Here is a 20472-nt window from a genome sequence, read left to right on the forward strand (position 1 = left end):
TGTAAACCCAATTGATTAATACTAAAAAGCAAAGGGAATAACTTTAAATCAAAGGAATTAATATTATAAATCCAAGGTATATAAACCCTAAGATAAATATTATAAACCTTAAAATAAACATGGTTGACCATGGTTGATTTTAATATTGAAACAATATTTGTCACAATGCGACATTTGACCATAATTGACCATGGTTGATTTTCATATTGAGATGATCTTTGTCACAATGTGGCATTGGACCATGGTTGATGATGGTTGACAATTGTTTACCATGGTTGATTTTTATATTGAGACAATCTTTGACAGAATGTGAAGTTGGACCATGGTTGACCATGATTATAAACCTAAGGGATTTATAAAAAACCTTAGTATTAATATTATAAACCCTAGGAATAATATTATACCCTAGGAATATGAACCCTTAGATTCATAAACCTAAGTGATTGATATCATACACCGAAGGGATTATTTAACCCAAGGTATATAAACCCTAAGATAAATATTATAAACCCTAAAATAACCATGGTTGACAATGGTAGACCATGATTATAAACCCAATGAATTTATATTAAACCTAAGGATTAATATTATAAACCCTTTGAAAAATATTATACCGTAGGAATATGAACCCTTAGATTAATAAACCCAAGGGATTCATATTAAAACACCCAAGTGAATAATAAACCTAAGGAATTAAAACTAAAAATCCAACGAATTATAAACCCAAAGGAATAATACTAAACCTAATGGATTAATATTATAAACCCAAGGTATATAAACATTAAGATAAATATTATACACCCTAAAATTAATATGGTTGAGAACGATTTACCGTGGTCGATTTTCGCATTGAGACAATCTTTGTCACAATGTGATGTTGGATCATGGTTAAACATGATTGATTTATGTATTGTGACAATCATTGTGAGAATGTGAAATTGGGTTGGGCCATGGTTGACCATGGTTGACAATCATTATAAACCCAAGGGATTAAATATTATAAACCCTAAAATAAACATCGTTAACTATGGTTGATTTTCATGTTGAGACAATATTTGTCACAATGTGATGTTTGACTATGATTGGCCATGGTTGGCGATGTTTGATTTTCATATTGAGACAATCTTTGTCACAATGTGACGTTGGACCATGGTTGACCATAATTATAAACCCAAGGGATTTATATTAAACCCAAGGATTAATATTATAAAACCTATGATAATATTATACCCTAGGAATATGAACACTTAAATTAACAAACCCAAGGGATTCATATTATAAACCCAAGGGATTAATACTAAAAACCGAAGGGATTACAAATGCAACATAATAATATTGATGATGATTATTAACATACACTAAGACCAATGTGGTCTATCAGACCTCAGGAAAGGTGAGTCTAATTGTCATTCTTCAAAATCTTATTTATGTGATAAAGTAGTAGAGAAAGAAGCATTCCAAGATCGTTATAGTTGGGCTCGCTTTATAAGTCAATAAGATTGGAGGTGTAGTTGATGATAGCGAATTGAGAGTGGATGTGGGCAAGCACTGGGCAGTCTAAAAGGAAGTGTTTTTCATCTTCGACCTTCTTAGTATAAAAAATATGACAAATTCTATCTTCCCAGGGAGTCTTAGGAGTAGACCACCGTCCTCCCTCACTCCGAAGCTCATGAGAGTTAGTTCTAATCCTAGCAATGTTCATTTTTTTCTTAGTGCTAGTCAACATAGAGAGATAATTATGGTTATCAAAGGTGGGGTTGATCACCTCCTTATAGTACCTTAGCTTCCTTTTACCCTCCAGCTACTTATCATCACACATCTTGTCCTTAAAACTGGAGGTAAGAGTATCTTTGATATTGTCCTTTCCTACCATGATGATCTCCTACCTAATACCTAAAGGTTGAGCCATGACTCAGCATCCTAATGCCACCCGCGCTTGTGGCAATGGTGGGGGTTTTGACTAAAGTTAGAAGCAATTTTTGGGAGCCTCTTGGATTCCATATTGTGAAGCTTCTTCTTATACATCAAATATCTAAACATAGCTACACTTTCAATGGGGGACATTCCAACTTCGATCCCTTGATCTTGAGGTTATAGGTTATGAATTTCTTTTAGATCATCTCAATCTTTCTCCACAACTCCCTAGATATACTGCACCCCCAAACTTCACATCCATATAAGATAATAGGGGTGACAAGAGTCTCAAAGAGGAACCGTTTTTTACTCCAAATGTAAATATCGACTGACTTAAAGTTGTTTTCAAGCTCATAATAAACTTTCCAATCTCCAATAATTCTTCTTTCGATGCTATAATTCCAATTCAGCTGATAAGGAAAGTCAATAACAAAATGTTTATAAGAAGAATCCTGTTCAAGACAATGGTTATCATAAACGAAACTAACATGGGTAATCTTTTTGGATTTAATGATCATGACTTTAGACTTGTAAGTATTAATTTTGATACCCATCTTGGAAAAATAGACATGAATAGTCTTAAGCTGCTTGTCTAGGTCATCATGGCTCCTGGCAAGAAGAATGATATCATCAACATAAAGGAGAAGAGTAATGATAATACTAAGGGATTAATATTATAAACCCGACTTATATAAACCCTATGATAAATATTATAAACCCTAAAATAAATATGGTTGAACTTGGTTTAACACAATTGACTTTCATATTGAGATAATCTTTGTCACGAGGCGACATTGGACCATGGTTGATTTTCATATGGAGACAATCTTTGTCACAATGTGACATTGGACCATGGTTGACCATGGTTGACAATGGTTGACCATGTTTGATTTTGATATTCACACAATCTTTGTCACAATGTGACGTTGGACCATGGTTGACCATGATTATTAACCCAAAATATTTATATTAAACCATAGGATTAATATTATAAACTCTATGAATAATATTATACCCTAGGAAAATGAACCCTTAGATTAATAAAATCAAGGGATTTCTATTATAAATCCAAGGGAATAATAAAACCACGAGAATAATATTAAAGCCAAGGGATTAATATTATAAACTCAAGTTATATAAAACCTAAGATAATTATCATAAATGCTAAAATAAACATGGTTGACCATGGTTTCTTTTCATATTGAGACAATCTTTGTCACTATGCGATGTTGAACCATGGTTGACGATAATTGATTTTCTTATCGAGACAATCTTTGTCACAATGCAATGTTGGACCATGTTTGACCATGGCTGATTCTCATAATGAGAGAATATTTGTCCCAATATGACGTTGGACCAATGGTTGACCATGGTTGATTTTCATATTGAGACAATCTTTGTCACGATGCGACGCTAGACCATGTTTGACCATGGCTGATTTTCATATTGAGAGAATCTTTGTCCCAATGTGACATTGGACCATGGTTGACCATGGTCAACCATGATTTATTTCCATATCAAGAAAATCCTATGATAAATCCTAAAATAAATATTATAATCCAAGGTATATAAACCCTATGATAAATATTATAAATGCTAAAATAAACATAGTTGACCATGACTGATGTTCATATTGAGAAAAACTTTGTGACAATTATTTTCACAAAATATGAAAATTATTTTCACAAAATTTATTTTACTTTAAATGCACATTAAATTTACTTTGATTATACATCAAATTTATTTTAATTTGATTTCACATATAAAATCAAATTAAAATAAATTTTATATTTATTTTTTTGTTATAATTAATTTTGTTTATGTTTATAGTTAAAGGGTTTAATATATTTGTATTTATATTATGTTTGTATTATAATTAATTATGTCAATATTTATGTTTATATAATAATCATAATTAATTATATTTTTATTAATCTATCAAGGTTCTAGAAAGTTCAAATTTCAAATCTCTCAAGGTGTAATTTATTTTCCAATTTTTAGACTCAATAAAAATTTAGATCTAAAATTGAAATATATATAAGCTAATTTCTATCTACATTTAACAACTATTTAATTTATATAACTAAACCAATAACCTAATATAAAAAATTATAAATAAAATTAATATATTAACATATAATACACTATGCTTATAAAAATGCTATAAATATATATCGTAATTAACACAATTATATAATCGTACACAATTAACTAATTTAAAACTGCCCAATTTAAAATTCACATAATCACTTAACAAACTTATATAAACGCTGCCCACATTGAACACAATTAACAAAATTATCACTTTACACAAAGATCTATATATAGTTAAAAACTCACATAATCGAGACAAACTTATATAAGAACTGCACATATTGAAGAGAATTATATCTTTACCTAAAAATTTGTATATGATTAATAATTCTTCTAAATATTGAAGTTTTTGATATTATTAACTCAAAGAATTAATATTTTTATTTTTATCTTCTAGTAAATCGGGTGGGTCTAACCTCTTTTGATAAACCTTTTTCTTTTTCATTTATCTTTGTGCTTAATTCAATTTTAAAACTTTCTATGATATAATTAATATTTACATGTATATATAGTATGAATAATTTTTTATATAGATTAAAAAAATATTAAATATCTTTTAAATTTTATAGAAATAGAATTTTATATTAAGAAAATAAATATAAATATATAAATAAATGAGTATTTTTATAATAAATAAATAATAATTTTTGTACAAAGTGATTTTGTATTTTTTCTATTGGTAATTATAAAACTATTAATTTTTTATATTTAGTGTTTCTTTAAGTATGATGCAGGAGCATCAAGACCATTCTGATTTGTAAATATGAGGTAAAAAGGGGTGTGATAAATTTTAATATTTTGTTATTTTAAATAAAATAGGAAGTGAAGATTATGTAAATATTCTTTTTCTAAATAAAAGGATATGAGGGAAATAGTTTAGGAGCAGAATTTGGGATAGAATTTCTATGTTTTCAGTTAAAATTAGGATAAGAAGGGAGGATAAAGCTTCACGCTTTAAATCGTTATGGAAAAAAAGGAAAAAGCCTGCTTTTGTAAAAGATAAGGATAAAAAATGCCTATCTTTGATTATAAAACAAAAGGCCAGAAAATCTCTCAAGGAGAGGGAGGAAAGAGCGCGCCTGAACATACTTTAAGGCAAGGAAACTATGCGCTCTGCGTTAATTTAAGAAGGCTCTGTAATATCTATTTGGATAGACTATGGAATAAAGAGTGTGTGCTAATGGTTCTTATTTGTTCCTCATGCGCAATTGTTGTGCGTTAATGATTGAATTAGTTTTCTTTTGTGATGATATACAGCTTTAATTGATGGTTACGCATATGCCTCTGGTTCTCCAAGAGTTCTTACATTTCCTACCTCTGTTTTATAACTGAATTTTATGCCTGAAAGCTTATTATAACTGTTTGAGACTATACCGGCGCAGAGACTTGGAACTGTTTGTATGAGATCTTACAGCCTGATATTACGATGAGTTCGTGGGTAAAAGGACCACGGTTTTGCGTTCATGCGGAGCTGGAGCTTACGATGTTTATCCTCTGCGTTAAAATTGAAGGTTGAAGCACATGCAAAGCAGTGCTATAACAGGCGTATATATATATATCAATCGGCCAGCGTAGAAGGGGGATATGTGTAGCGGCCGATCCATGAGAAAGCTGCGCCTTTGTGCATGGTAATGCCGGTCCATAACCATCGCCCATCTCAAAGTAAAGACGAGGTAAGCTTGCTGATGGGTGTAAGTAGATCTCTATATTGTATGTGTATTGTGTGCGTATGGTTAATAACCATTTGAAGATTCGTTCTTGTATATCTGCTGTATGTTTAATTACCGAGGAAAAACAATGCTATACACCTGTTATGCCGGTGCTTAATTACAAAACGTGACTGTTATATATATATAGCCTCGGTTGCGTAAGGAGGAGGCGTGGGAACCGTTATATGTAGCAAATACATGTGGCTGCGATGTAAGACATAGCGTATATATATATGGCTGATATGACATAGTATATATATATATATATATATATATATATATATATATATATATATATATATATATATATATATATATATGCTGCGTAAGACCGTCAATTGCATAATTCTTTTAAGAATTTCTTGAAGAGCTCGGGTTGTGAATAGAGCTTAATAGTATGATTTTTAAGGAAGGGAATTACCAGTTTAATGACTGATGCGCTCAGCCCTAAAGAAAGGGAAGTTGACCGAGATATTGAAGAACTTGTTGGCAGACTAGAGAGACTGTCTCTAAAGCCTGCATCCCCGCCATCATTAGTGGTATCAGAGCCATCAACTGGCGTTGAACTGAATCTCAGGAGAAGGAGAAGAATGGCTTTCAGAGTTGGAAGAGGACGAGGACGTGGTGGAAGAGGACGACCTGCTACAAATGCTGAACTAATGGCAACCATAGAAGAGCTGCAAGCTAGACTTGATGCATTAACTTCAGATAGAAATATAGATGATGGAGACGTCAGTGAGCCCGAAATTGAAGCTGCTGAAGAGGAGGAAGCTATAGAAGTTACTCCTGAGATGAGGTTCTTTCAGTCAGTGTTGAAGTCCACAGCCAGGCCATGGAACCAGTTAGTACCGATATACCAAGGAGGATTAAATCCAGAAGAATTGATCGACTGGATTAACAACCTGGAGAAATTCTTTGATTACGAAGAAACAGAAGATGAGAAGAAAGTCAACTTTGTTGTCACCAAGTTAAAAGGCCATGCAGCACTCTGGTGGGATGGCGTGCAGGCGGAAAGGAAGAGACTTGGTAAGCAGCCAATCAAGAACTGGAGCCGAATGGTAGCAAAGTTAAGAGGTAAGTTCTTGCCAAGTAATTATCAGCAAACATTGTTTAGACAAATGCAAAATCTTAGACAGAGAGCTTTAACAGTAAAAGAGTATACAAAAGAGTTTTATAAAGTGAGCATAAGAGCTAGAGAAGCCCAAGACACAGATGAGAAGGTGGCTAGATATATGAATGGCCTTAGGATGGACATTCGGGATGAGATCAGTTTGTCGTCTCCTAAAACAGTAGAGGAAGCTTATCAGCTGGAGCTGAAAGCTGAGGAATAAGGAAGCAGTCTGCGAGAGGGAAAGAGACTTTCAGAGGAAAAGGAAGTCAAGGTGGTTGAGGAGGATCTACAACACCTAAAGAAGGAGCTAGCAGTAGCTCAACCCAGCATGCACCTAGAGAAGGTGATGCAGGAGGCAGAGGGAGTTTTTCCATAGGAAGAGGAGGCAGAGGAAGAGGAGGCAGAGAAATAAGATGTTACAGATGTAACAAGCCGGGACACAGAGCTTTTGAGTGCCCAGAGAATGCAGACATAAAGCAGAGGAATGCAATTGTTGCTCCAGCTGAAGAAGAAGCACCAGCGGCAGCGGTAACAGAAGAAGAAGATGCACCAGAAAGAGGAGAATCTCTGGTGATTCATAAAATCTTACTTAAGCCAATGAAGGAGGTGGCTGCTGAACCGCCACAAAGAAAAACTTTATTCAGGACAATATGCAAAGTCCAAGGGAAATGTTGCCAGATGGTTATTGATAGTGGCAGCACTGATAATTTGGTCTCTACAGAAGTAGTGGAGAAATTGAAGCTGGAGACAACGAAGCATCCAACACCGTATAAGGTGTCATGGTTACAAAAGGGACATCAACTGTTGGTAAGTGAACAGTGTGAGGTGGAATTTCAAGTGGGCAAGTACAAAGACAAAATTGTTTGTGATGTGATGCCTATGGACGTGTGTCACATATTGCTTGGAAGACCTTGGCAATATGACATAGGAGCCATACATGACGGAAAGAGAAACACCTACAAGTTTGGGAAGGATGGTATCAATCATACATTGTTGCCTCTGCAAGAAGAAGATGAGCCGGGACAGAAGACTAATTCAAGAACTCTGTTACTTGGGAAAAAGGAGTACCTGGAGCAGATGATAAGTATACCGTTGAGTCGTGAAGAGGAGATCATTGATGATTTCTTGAGTTATTGGGTAAAGCCAGACCAGCTGGATAATGTAGCTGATACTTTTGATGTGGTTACAGGGGCTGAGGAGGATATGCAATCTTGTGAAGCTGCTACAGCACAAGAAGAAGTTCTTATGGATGCAGAAGAAGTAGATCAGTCTGTAGCATGGATAAGTGAAGCAACAGTTGAAACTGTTGAACTCTGTGATTTTCAAACTGACAGTTTGTGTGTGAATGCAGGGACTGTAAGTGATGATGAAATGCTGCAACAATTCCATAAGGAAATTGCATTGTTGGAATACTTGTTGGAGAATCTAAGATATGACAGGGAGATTGCAAATGAAAGAATTCAGTACAGTGGACAAGAACAAGAAGGCATCATTAGAACAGATGGTGTGGAAGAAAGACTAATGGACAGTCTTGTGAATTCGAATCAGCATGTTGATATGCTGGCAGAAGAAAAGGACAAAACAGAGCAACCACTTGAATTATTGCCAAAATGAGATAAGGCCTAGGAGCCTTATGTTTTTAATTTTAACATGTGTTTTGTGAATGCAGGTATTGTCGCCGGTGCTGAGAAACATTTGACTCAGTTGAACAGTCAAATGAAAGGAAAAGAAGTTCTCTGTTCCAGAAGACAAGAGGGGGTGGATGATCGGGTGGCAGTCAGAACAGAGACCAGCATAGAAGCAAGAAATCAGCAAGCGACAGTACAGATAGAGAGAGTAAAAACTGAGCAAGCTGTCTTAATTCAGCAGACAGCAAGAAATCAACAGCTGGGAGATTTATTGGACCAAGAGATTGAAAGCATCAGAAAACTGATGATTACAGTATCCTGGAAGAGGCCAACAACAGCAAAACAAAGGAGAAGCAGCAAAAGCAAGACAACAGAAGATTGTGAGAGTGCAGCTAGCGGAGCAAGGCAGCATAAGATATGGAAACCTGGAGAAAGACAGCAAGCAATAGCACATGATGACTTGCAGCACAAGATATGGGATCCAGGCATACATAGATCCAAACACATGATCAGGGGATCATGATTAATTTTAAGGTTGGGTGTATGATGCAGGAGCATCAAGACCATTCTGATTTGTAAATATGGGGTAAAAAGGGGGGTGTGATAAATTTTAATATTTTGTTATTTTAAATAAAATAGGAAGTGAAGATTATGTAAATATTCTTTTTCTAAATAAAAGGATATGAGGGAAATAGTTTAGGAGCAGAAATTGGGATAGAATTTCTATGTTTTCAGTTAAAATTAGATAAGAAGGGAGGATAAAGCTTCACGCTTTAAATCGTTATGAAAAAAAAGGAAAAAAGCGTGCTTTTGTAAAAGATAAGGATAAAAAATGCCTATCTTTGATTAAAAAAAAAAAAGCCAGAAAATCTATCAAGGGGAGGGAGGAAAGAGCGCGCCTGAACATACTTTAAGGCAAGGAAGCTATGCGCTCTGCGTGAATTTTTAAGAAGGCTCTGTAATATATATTTAGATAGATGGATGGAATAAAGTGTGGGGCTAATGATTCTTATTTGTCCCTCATGCACAATCATTGTGCGTTAATGATTGAATTAGTTTTCTTTCGTGATGATATATAGCTTTAATTGATGGTTACGCATATGCCTCTGGTTCTCCAAGAGTTCTTACATTTCCTACCTCTGTTTTATAACTGAATTTTATGCCTGAAAGCTTATTATCACTGTTTGAGACTATACCGGCGCAGAGACTTGGAACTGTTTGTATGAGATCTTACAGCCTGATATTACGATGAGTTCATGGGTAAAAGGACCACGGTTTTGCGTTCATGCGGAGCTGGAGCTTACGATGTTTATCCTCTGCGTTAAAATTGAAGGTTGAAGCACATGCAAAGCAGTGCTATAACAGGCGTATATATATATATATATATATATATATATATATATATATATATATATATCAATCGGCCAGCGTAGAAGGGGGATATGTGTAGCGGCCAGTCCATGAGAAAGCTGCGCCTTTGTGCATGGTAACGCCGGTCCATAACCATCGCCCATCTCAAAGTAAAGACGAGGTAAGCCTGCGGATGGGCGTAAGTAGATCTCTATATTGTATGCGTATTGTGTGCGTATGGTTAATAACCATTTGAAGATTCGTTCTTGTATATCTGCTGTATGTTTAATTACCGAGGAAAAACGATGCTATACACCTGTTATGCCGGTGCTTAATTACAAAACGTGACTGTTATATATATATATATATAGCCTCGGTTGCGTAAGGAGGAGGTGTGGGAACCATTATATGTGCCAAATACATGTGGCTGCGATGTAAGACATACCGTATATATATATATGGCTGATATGACATAGTATATATATATATATATTATGCTGCGTAAGACCGTCAATTGCATAATTCTTTTAAGAATTTCTTGAAGAGCTCTGGTTGTGAATAGAGCTTAATAGTATGATTTTTAAGGAAGGGAATTACCAGTTTAATGACTGATGCGCTCAGCCCTAAAGAAAGGGAAGTTGACCGAGATATTGAAGAACTTGTTGGCAGACTAGAGAGACTGTCTCTAAAGCCTGCATCCCCACCATCAAAGTATCTATGAAAATGTTTATTTCCATCAAATTGATAATCTCAAGTGCATTGTTCTTTCTAATTGACCAATTAGATTAAATGCTTCAATACAAATTACTTTACCCTTGTTCACATTTATAATTTGGCGATCTCAAGTGCATTGTTCTTTCTAATTGACCAAATAGATAGATTAAATGCTTGAGTACAAATTACTTTACCCTCGTTCACATTTATAATTTTTAGTATATTGTTAATAAGCAAATCATTTATCACTCTTTTGATAAATTGTATTCCTAATGTAAATATCATAAAAGAAAATTTTATAAATATAAATATAATATATATATATATATATATATATATATATATATATATATATATATATATATATATATATATATATATATATATTAAAATTAAAATTATTGATATAATGAACTTTTAAATTAATATTAATATTATAATTTAAATTTTTAAATTAATAAACTTTATATTAATAATAATATTGATATAAAAATGTAAATTATCAAATCTATGACATCATATATATCTATTTTCAAATATGTTTAGTTTACACATTTTTGTTTCTGGTATTTTTTGTTAAAAACAAAAGAATCAAATTTATTGAATTGAATTTGGACAACTCATAGGTGTGGAACACCACGTGGAGACTGTCTCTGTAGAGCACACTCTACCATTACAATCATTACATGAGAAATATATACTTTACACACAATTAGGGATGTTGAAACAACATCCTAAAAATCAAGAACAAACTCTTAATCTAAGGTTCAGTTGAAATGTCGCTCCATTAATACATTTCATCATTAATCTCAACACTCCCCATTAATGGAGAAATGGATTCACACATATGCCTAACGCTTCCATAAATAATTCAAACTTGATTCTACCAAGAGGTTTGGTAAAAATATTAGCAACATTGTCATAACTATTACAATACTCAATATGGATTTCTTTTGACTGAACTTTCTCCCTAACAAAATGAAGCTATGTATCGATATGCTTTGTTTTCTTATGAAATAATAGATTATTTTCAAGTTTGATGGAGCTCTGGTTGTCGCATTTGATCACTATTGGAACCTTCTATTCTTCTCCAACATCAAGGAGAAGTCTCCTCAACCAAACTGCTTCACATGTTGTTGCACACATAGCTTGATATTCAACTTCCATAGAGGACAAGGATATTGTGTTCTGCTTTTTGTCGCTCCATGTAATGACCCCGGATCCAATGCTAAATGCATAGCCTATTATGGATCATCTGTCATCTACATTTCCAGCCCAATCAGAGTCTGAAAAACCTATCAATTTAACATCACATGAATCAGTATAAACACTACCAAAACCTAAATTAAAACACCTTTTGCTGTAATCTAATGGCTCTTAAGGGGCTTCGACATAAACTGGCTCAATGCACTAACTTCATAAGCCAAATCTGGCCTAGTTGTAGTCAAGTAGATTAAACTCCCAACGAGTTGTCTATATAAAGTCGCATCTCCTCCTTAGATCCATCATCATTCTGAAGTTTTATATCCTACTATAAAGGTAGAGTTGCAGCTTTGCACTGATCCATTCTGAACTTTTCCCGTAAGCTCCTGACATACTTACTCTGTGACATAAAAGTTTGTCGAGAATCCCTCCAAACATCCAAACACAAATAATAATGTAGCTCTCCAAGGTCTTTCATCTCAAATACTTTTGACATCTATTCCTTTATTTCTTTAATGAGATTATCAACATTCCCTGTATTAATTAGACCATCTACATATAAAGAAATCAAAAGAATCTTTCCCTCTTTATCAAACACGGTATAAAGATTAGGGTAATTTTTACTTCTTTTATAACTATGCTACAGGAAAAATGAATCCATTTTGTCATACCATGACCTGGGTGTCTGTTTTAGTGTCTTTCTGAATTATGTCCAGGCTCCATATCTTGTTGGGCCATGGGTTTTGATGGATGCCAGATGAATGCCATTTTTATTCAATTGAATGTATGGCATGGAATTAAAACCCCCAAGCTAGTATGTGGAATTCTGTAATATACATGTTTTCCTCGACATATTTTGAATATATATATTCTCTTTCCTTTTGATTTCAGGATGAATTTTGGTCTACTCTTTGTAACGGCATGGTTAAATCTTATGAGAATATAGACAAGGCCATTCTTGAATGGGTCGAGAAGGTTCAACTATTTCCACAACCATATTCTTCCATATAGGGTTTTCTCTAAGTCTGTCTTTAAGATGGGAGGTAAGGCTTATCGTTTCTATACAAGGCATGTTTCTTTGCTACACAATACATCTCTGCATTATTTCACGGGATTGTACTTGAAGCAAGTTCAAATTTGTTTATGAAAATGATGTCTTCATTTAGTCTGGTGGGTCATTCACCAGGGTCTTTCTAAGAGACATATTGGTAAATATGGACAACAATCTATAGGATAAATGTTGAATATTTGGAGCTCCATGATGTACTTAGAAAAGATCCCATCATGGACCGTTACATGACACCATAGTTTTGCATTTTGATCTCTATACAAGGACTTCCAAACTCTTATAATTCTCTTTGTTAGGCTTATATCCTTTAATTATGATAAGCATAATGTATGATGTTTTAAATGTTTGATTTTTTGGTTCTAAATCCATATATGAAAAATAACATCATAACTTTACTTATGTTTTAATTTGTGTGAGGGTTCATGCAGGCCACACGGTCTAGAATATGGGAAATTACTGTGAATAAAAAAATATATTATTTTGTGCATCCGGATGAATAAATTCCTCTAGAAATCCTATTTTTTCTTTTTGTTATATATCAATCAATGCTAAAGTGTTCTCAATAAATGTAGGATCAAGTAGCATAAAGTGTTCTTAGTAAGTGTAGGATCGAGTAGCATGAATATTGAAACTAGGTCGGTATAATTTTTGAAGCTTATGGTAGGGAATCCGCATTAGTAGTTTTGATGGTTAAATTAATTATTTATTCCAAAACCTAGTGAATAGAATATCCTATGCTTATTTTCAAAGCATTCCTTAAATGATATTTAGATCTTAGAATTTGTAATAATTCATTTTATTTATTCTTTTGTGTTCAGCTGGAGTGCGAGTTGTTTTATTAAAATTGTATTACCATCCCAAGGAGGTTAATAGGATCAACTACAACCTCTCTGAGATAAAGTAATAAAGCAACAACAAGAGTGTTAAATATACATTAAAAGTTGAGATACATGTGCAAAGGACTTACAATTTTACAATTATATTAATCACCAATATTGCACAGTGTGGAGCTACTACTAATGTCATTCAGATATAAAGACAATATCCTCTTTGCTACCCTTCACCTCTAACACCACACTTCAAAGCTTCACTAAAATCTGGATGTCTTGCTTGATTTGTTAGAAGCTAATTATATTAATGGCCAACATCGGTAACAATAGAGGTATTGTTGGTACTAACACCAATCAGACCCAAAGAAAGTAAGTCTCATTTTTGTTGCTTTAGATCTATAACACCACACTTTGAAAGCTTCACTGAAATCTGGGTATCTTGCTTGCTCTGTTTTAAGCCATTCAACCAAAATACCAACCTAGTCACTAGAAAGTAATGTCAAAACCAAGGAAATGAACATGAATCCTATGCTTTGACCCCTGCTACAGGCTACTGCACCTATGAAAGATGATACCAATGTATTCAAAACAGAAACTACACCCGTGGAAGCCGATACCGATGTATTCAAAACAGAAACTACACCTGTGGATGCCAATACCGATGTATTCAAAACATAAACTACATTTGTGAAAGCCAATACCAATGTATTCAAAACATAAACTACACCTGTGGATACCGATGTATTCAAAACAAAAAATATATAGACCAAATTTTAATCTACTTCATAATTATTTATTCAGTAGATATATCTATAAAAATGGTGTAAATAAACACTTAAATGTTATAGTAGTATTTAGGAAAATGACATGCATAAAAATTTAAAGATTATGATTATAACAATAAGATGAAATAAACTCTATATCATAAAAAACTAACTCAATTACCAATTATTTTAATCACAAACAAAACAAAATAAAACCAATATACATTGCAATATTAATAATAATAATCTTATTCCATATTTTATTTAATATTAATATCAATAACCTTATTCCATATTTTAGATATTTTTCAAACTATAAAATTTAAAAATATTCTAATTTAAAATAATATAATAGTTCAATTGGATTTGCATGCTAGTTTCATGGTCTAACGGAATGGTTTTAGATACTAATTCTTTATGGTCTTGAATGGAAACTACTTTTCGGTGTACCAATAGCTGGACTTACTTTTTGTGGTAGGCTCCCCGGAATTTTGACTCAGCGAGATTCCTAAACCTAAATAATTAATGAGTATGAGTGCATATCCATGTTAAATGGACTCCACAAGTTTGGTGTCTATTTCAAAAAAAGTGTCTATTTCTAAACCCTTAAAGGTGTCTGCATTATTCACCACATTAAAGGTCTCGTAAAGGTCTTGCATTATACACACCACATTCATCACATTAAAGGTCACATAAAGGTCTTGCATTATACACACCACATTCACCACATTAAAGGTCTCGTCAGATTCATGTTACATGTACTTGACACCTTTGGTGTCTATTTCAAAGAAATAATATTCCATATCATACACACCGCATTAAAGGTCTCCTCGTTGATCGAAACCCCCTAGGGTAACCATTTTTTTTTTTTTGTCATAGCTGTCATACTCCATACACTATAAATGGAATATAAACATAATTTGTGGCTTTCATTTTTTTAATTTCGTTCAGGCGAAAATTCTTGGAACTTAACGCTTATTGCCGAAGGCCCAGGTTGCGTGTATGATAATACTACTAATAAACTGTTAATATATATGCCCCTGTCCATATGAGGGTCTCCATCAATGAATTCTGTACATATCCCACGTACACAAGAAAACACACAACAATCTCCTAGTTTATTAGATTCCCCATTACCATACCAGAACACAAGTATGACCCGTTGCAGGGTGGCATCATTTGCCCTCTCATACCCGTGTTAATCCATACCAGCTGTTGAATGGAGATCATCCTTCCATATAAAAAAGTCAACCATCCTCATTGCGTTCCAGCGAGAAAACTAGGGCATGTCTAATAGTTAGCCCATCTCTTTCTTGCTCGCATTGCTTGTTTTTAAATGACCAAGAAAATGTTCCTCGAAATCTTCCTTTTTAGTCATTCTAAAGTCACCGATGTTTAAATTAGTTTTGGAACTAATTTTCTAATTTGTAACCAACTGAAGTAAATGACAATTTCTTTTTGCAACTAATTTTTCATTTGTAATGGTAGAAGTAAATATTATTACTTTTTATGAATTTTTAGGAATTTTAGATATTATAGAGATGTTGTATGTTTGGTCTTAATTAAATAATAATAAAAAGTTAAAAATTATTTATGAAGAGATGTTCTTTAGTTAGTATAATAGAGATCTTAGCTAGTATAATAGAGATGTTGTAATGTCTTATAAACATTTTTTCCTCGTTAAATTACATAAAATAAAAAATAAAAATAAAATAAAATAAAAAATTCATAATTATAATGATAATTATTTATAATTATAATTCATTATAATTAATAATAAAATGAACCTAGATCAATTTAAATTCGAGATCTATTAAACATTAAGAAGGATTAAATCTCTTCATATACAATTCTCTTTTAAGTAAAAAAAAATGATCTCTCGAAATTAAAATATATTTAGGGTGATCTCTAATTCTATAATTAAATCTAATATTAATTAAATTCTAATTATTACCATCTTATTCTCTCTCAATACTTTTATAAGCCAATATTTACCCATTCACCTTTATTATTTAAATTATTTACAATTTCTTTTTTTATCCTTCTTTATCATTCTAGTTAAAATTGGTTGAACTTCAGCTATATTATAATATACGAGATATGCAACCCTAATGGTCAGGCGGCCATGAGTTAGGTGGTGCGGGAAAACCAAAAACTACGGCAAGCGACCGACACCGAAACCAAGAACCAGCAGCAATGACAGAGGAGGAAAGGAGGGGAGAGATCCCCTCCTATCGAGATGCAGTGGCAGGGGAAGGCCAGAACACTAGCAATCAGGCGGAAGAAATAAGAAAATTGGGATCTGTCCTTGGAGCATGATGGCAGGTAGGTAGTAGAGGTAAGTGTTTACCATGTGCGGTGGAGAAACCAAGATTTATAATCCCAATGAACAAACTAGAGCGATACAGAAGCTACATGAAAGATCATCCGCTAATCTGCAAATTCATCGGAGTTTGGCCGATGGAAAAGGACCTCACCAGATGGATCCAACAAAAATGGCAACCTCGAGGTTACATCGAGCTAAAGCTAGGAGCAAGAGGCTTCTTCACGGTAATCTTCTCGAACCTGCAAGATAAAGAAAAAGTGTTTGAAAATGGTCCATACTTTCATTATAATGCTGGACTGTTTATGAGATACTAGGAGGAATGTTATAACCTAGATAAGGAAAAATTCTTAGCAGCCCCGGTATGGGTAAGGTTATTCAGGCTACCAATGGATTTTTGGGATCCAAAAATCCTAGAGGGTATAGGAAACACAATAGGAAGCTTTGTTAAAATAGCTGAAACTACAAAAAAGGGAAGATACACCTCATATGCTAGAATTTGTGTCTACATGAATATAGCTGACCCTATTCCAGATACAGTCGAGTTAGAGTATCATGAGGAAGTATGGAAACAAACCCTTGACTATGAGCATATTCCATTCAGATGCAGAAGATGTCATGAGTATGGACATCTGTTCAAGGAATTCCCACTCAACATAGAAGAAGAGGAGTGAAGAAACAAACAACAGAGGAAAAATCAAGAAGACAAGGAAGGGTTTTACGGAGTAAAAAGAAAAAGACAACACACAAGAGAGAACCCTAGTGAAGGAAGGAAAGAACAAAATACCGAGCCAAATAATACAAACATCTTTGAAATCGTACAAGAAGAAGAAGAAGATAACGAGACACAAACAATGGATTATCAGGGAGAAAAGGGAAAGGAAAGCAGCACAAGTCAAGGCAAATCACATACTAAGAGAAAGGCACAAAGTGAACCACTATAAAAGGAGGAAAAGAAAGCAGGGGAGAAAATGGACAACACAGTAATGGAAATTGACACAAGCAGAGGAGAAGAACTAAGCTCAGAAGAAGAAGTATTGCGGAAACTTCTAGATGAATGGAAACACTTGGATGAAAGATTCATTCCAGAAGAGCAAAAAAGAATATATAGAGAAATGTTTCAACAGTACCAAGCGAAAAAAGGACAAGGAAAGTTGGAAATGGTAGAACAACTAGGCCTCCAATAGGATAATACTTAAGACCATCAAAGAAAAACAAAAGGTGGGAAAAAAAGAGGCAGACGAAATATACATGAATCAATACAGACCATGGGAGAAATGTTAGTGAACACCGGGAGAGTAGTTCCGCTCTCGGCGGTATTCCACCAGTCAAGACAAGCACCCAAATGATTATCACATCCTGGAATATAAGAGGCCTTAATAGTAAAGGAAAACAGAGACACTTAGCGGAAAGGCTAAGGAAAGAAAAATCCCAACTAATGTTGTTACGAAAAACAAAAATCTCAAGAAGGAAAATGGAGGAAATCCTAAACAAAATCAAACCGAAATATGAATGCATGACCATAGATGTGAAAGGCAGTGCGGGAGGCATAGCAATACTATGGAACCCTGCAGAAATCACAGTAGACTACTGGATAGGTATGAAAAGAATACTCATGGGGAAGTTCCGGTTGATAGGAAATAGAGAATGGTTTCTAGTTTCGGCCGTATATGACCCTCATACACTAGCGGAAAGATGAAGCTTCCTCCTCCAACTTCAGGAGTTAGGAAAACTTCATAAAGAAAATTTGTGGTTGATAGTAGGAGACTTTAACATGACAACATAAAAAGATGAGAAGAAAGGTGGACTGCAAAGAAAAGAGCCAAAGATGGAGAGATTTAGGGACCTTCAAGTAGAACTGAAAATGGTAGATATCCCAACCATGAATGGAAAATACACATGGAACAATCGAAGAGTAGGGAGCAGACAAATAACATCAAGGCTAGACAGATTCCTAGCAACAAAACACTTCATTGGAAAAGATATTTTCCATGAAGCAACAATCCTCCCGTGTCTAGGGTCGGATCACTGGCCCATCAAATTAGAAATAGCTATGAACTAGTAGAACCAGAATAGACCCTTCAGGTTTGAGGCATTCTGGTTGAGAGATCCCACCTTCATAGAAAAGATGAAGAATTGGTGGAAGGAGACTCAGACTGGGATGGAAGGAAGAAATAAAATGCACACTCTCCAACTCAGATTAAAAGACCTAAAAGGAAGGATAAAGAAGTGGAACAGAGAAGAATTTGGAAATATTCAAAAGGAACAAGAAACGCTCTAGATAAAGATGAAAAGAATACAACAGAAAATCATAGTTGAAGGGATAAGTGAAGAACTGGCAGAAGAAGAAGGACTGGTGCTAAATAAACTGGAGGAAAGAAGAAAACAAGAGGAAATCTTATGGAAACAAAAATCAAGAATCCAATGGCTAAAATAAGGAGAGAGAAACACAAAATTCTTCCATAAGGCAATGCTGCAGCATCGACAACAAAATAGAATATTCTCCCTAAAAGACAACCAAGGCAACATGCTAACACAGAAAGCTAAAATGGAGAATTTGATGGTACAACATTTTAAAGAGATTTTGATAGAACCCAATATCAGAAGGGAGGACGACATTGATAAAATCAGTCAACATATCCCCAAAATAGTGACTAGAGACTAGAACTTGGCACTCCTAAGGGTCATAACGAAAGCAGAGGTGGAGGAGGTAATAAAAAAGATGGCAAAGAATAAAGCACCTGGGCCGGATGGATTCACCTCAGAATTATATCAAGCCACGTGGAGCTTCATGAGTCAGGATATAGTGAATGCAATAGAAGAGTCTTGATGCACCAAAAGACTGCACCCGACCTTGAATGCTATATTCCTAGCCCTGATACCAAAGACTGAGAACTCAAAAGAACCACAAGAGTTCTGATCGATACCGCTCTGCAACGTTATATATAAAATACTAGCTACAATAATGTGAATAGACTAAAACCAATACTACCAGAGCTGATATCCCAGGAGCAGATGGGGTTTGTCGAAGGCAGATAAATAATAGATAGCATAGTGGTAGCACAAGAAGCAATCCACTCACTGAAAAATTCAAACACCAAAGGGATGCTGATAAAACTAGACCTAGCTAAAGCTTATGACAGACTTAGTTGGGGATACCTCCAACAAATCCTAAAGGCATATGGCTTTGACGATAGGTGGATAAACTGGGTAATGTCAATGATAACTACGCCAGTTATGTCAGTACTACTAAATGGGTCACCAACAGAAGCCTTCAATCCATCCAGAGGACTTAGGTAGGGTGACCCGATATCCCTGTTCCTGTTTACCCTTGTAGCGGATGGACTAGGAAGACTAATAAAAGCTAAAGTTAATAGTGAACAATTGAAGGGATTATGACTATGGGGAAATGACCTACCTCTAACCCACCAACAATTTGTTGATGATGTTATGTTATATGGACAGGAAACACTCAAAGAAGGAAAAAAAATAATGGAAATTCTCATGAAATTCACAGGGGTCTCGAGGAAAGAGATAAGTAAAGAAAAATCTGAAGTTCATTTCTTCAATACCCAAGCTTCCTCCCAAGCCTTCCTCAAAAGAACCATGGGATTTAGAGTCAGGAAATTCCCTACAAAGTACTTAGGCATCCTGTTAAATGACAAGAAAAACAAAGTTGCTAATTGGGGAACCTGTTGGCTTATATGGGCCTAACCCAGGTTGAGAAAAATTATTTAGCCAAATAAATCCTGCAGCTACAGGC

The sequence above is a fragment of the Pinus tabuliformis genome, chromosome 8 (assembly GCF_031772625.1).
Source record: "Pinus tabuliformis cultivar Carrire ecotype Pingquan chromosome 8, CPIR1, whole genome shotgun sequence".
In the NCBI taxonomy this organism is placed as follows: Eukaryota; Viridiplantae; Streptophyta; class Pinopsida; order Pinales; family Pinaceae; genus Pinus; species Pinus tabuliformis.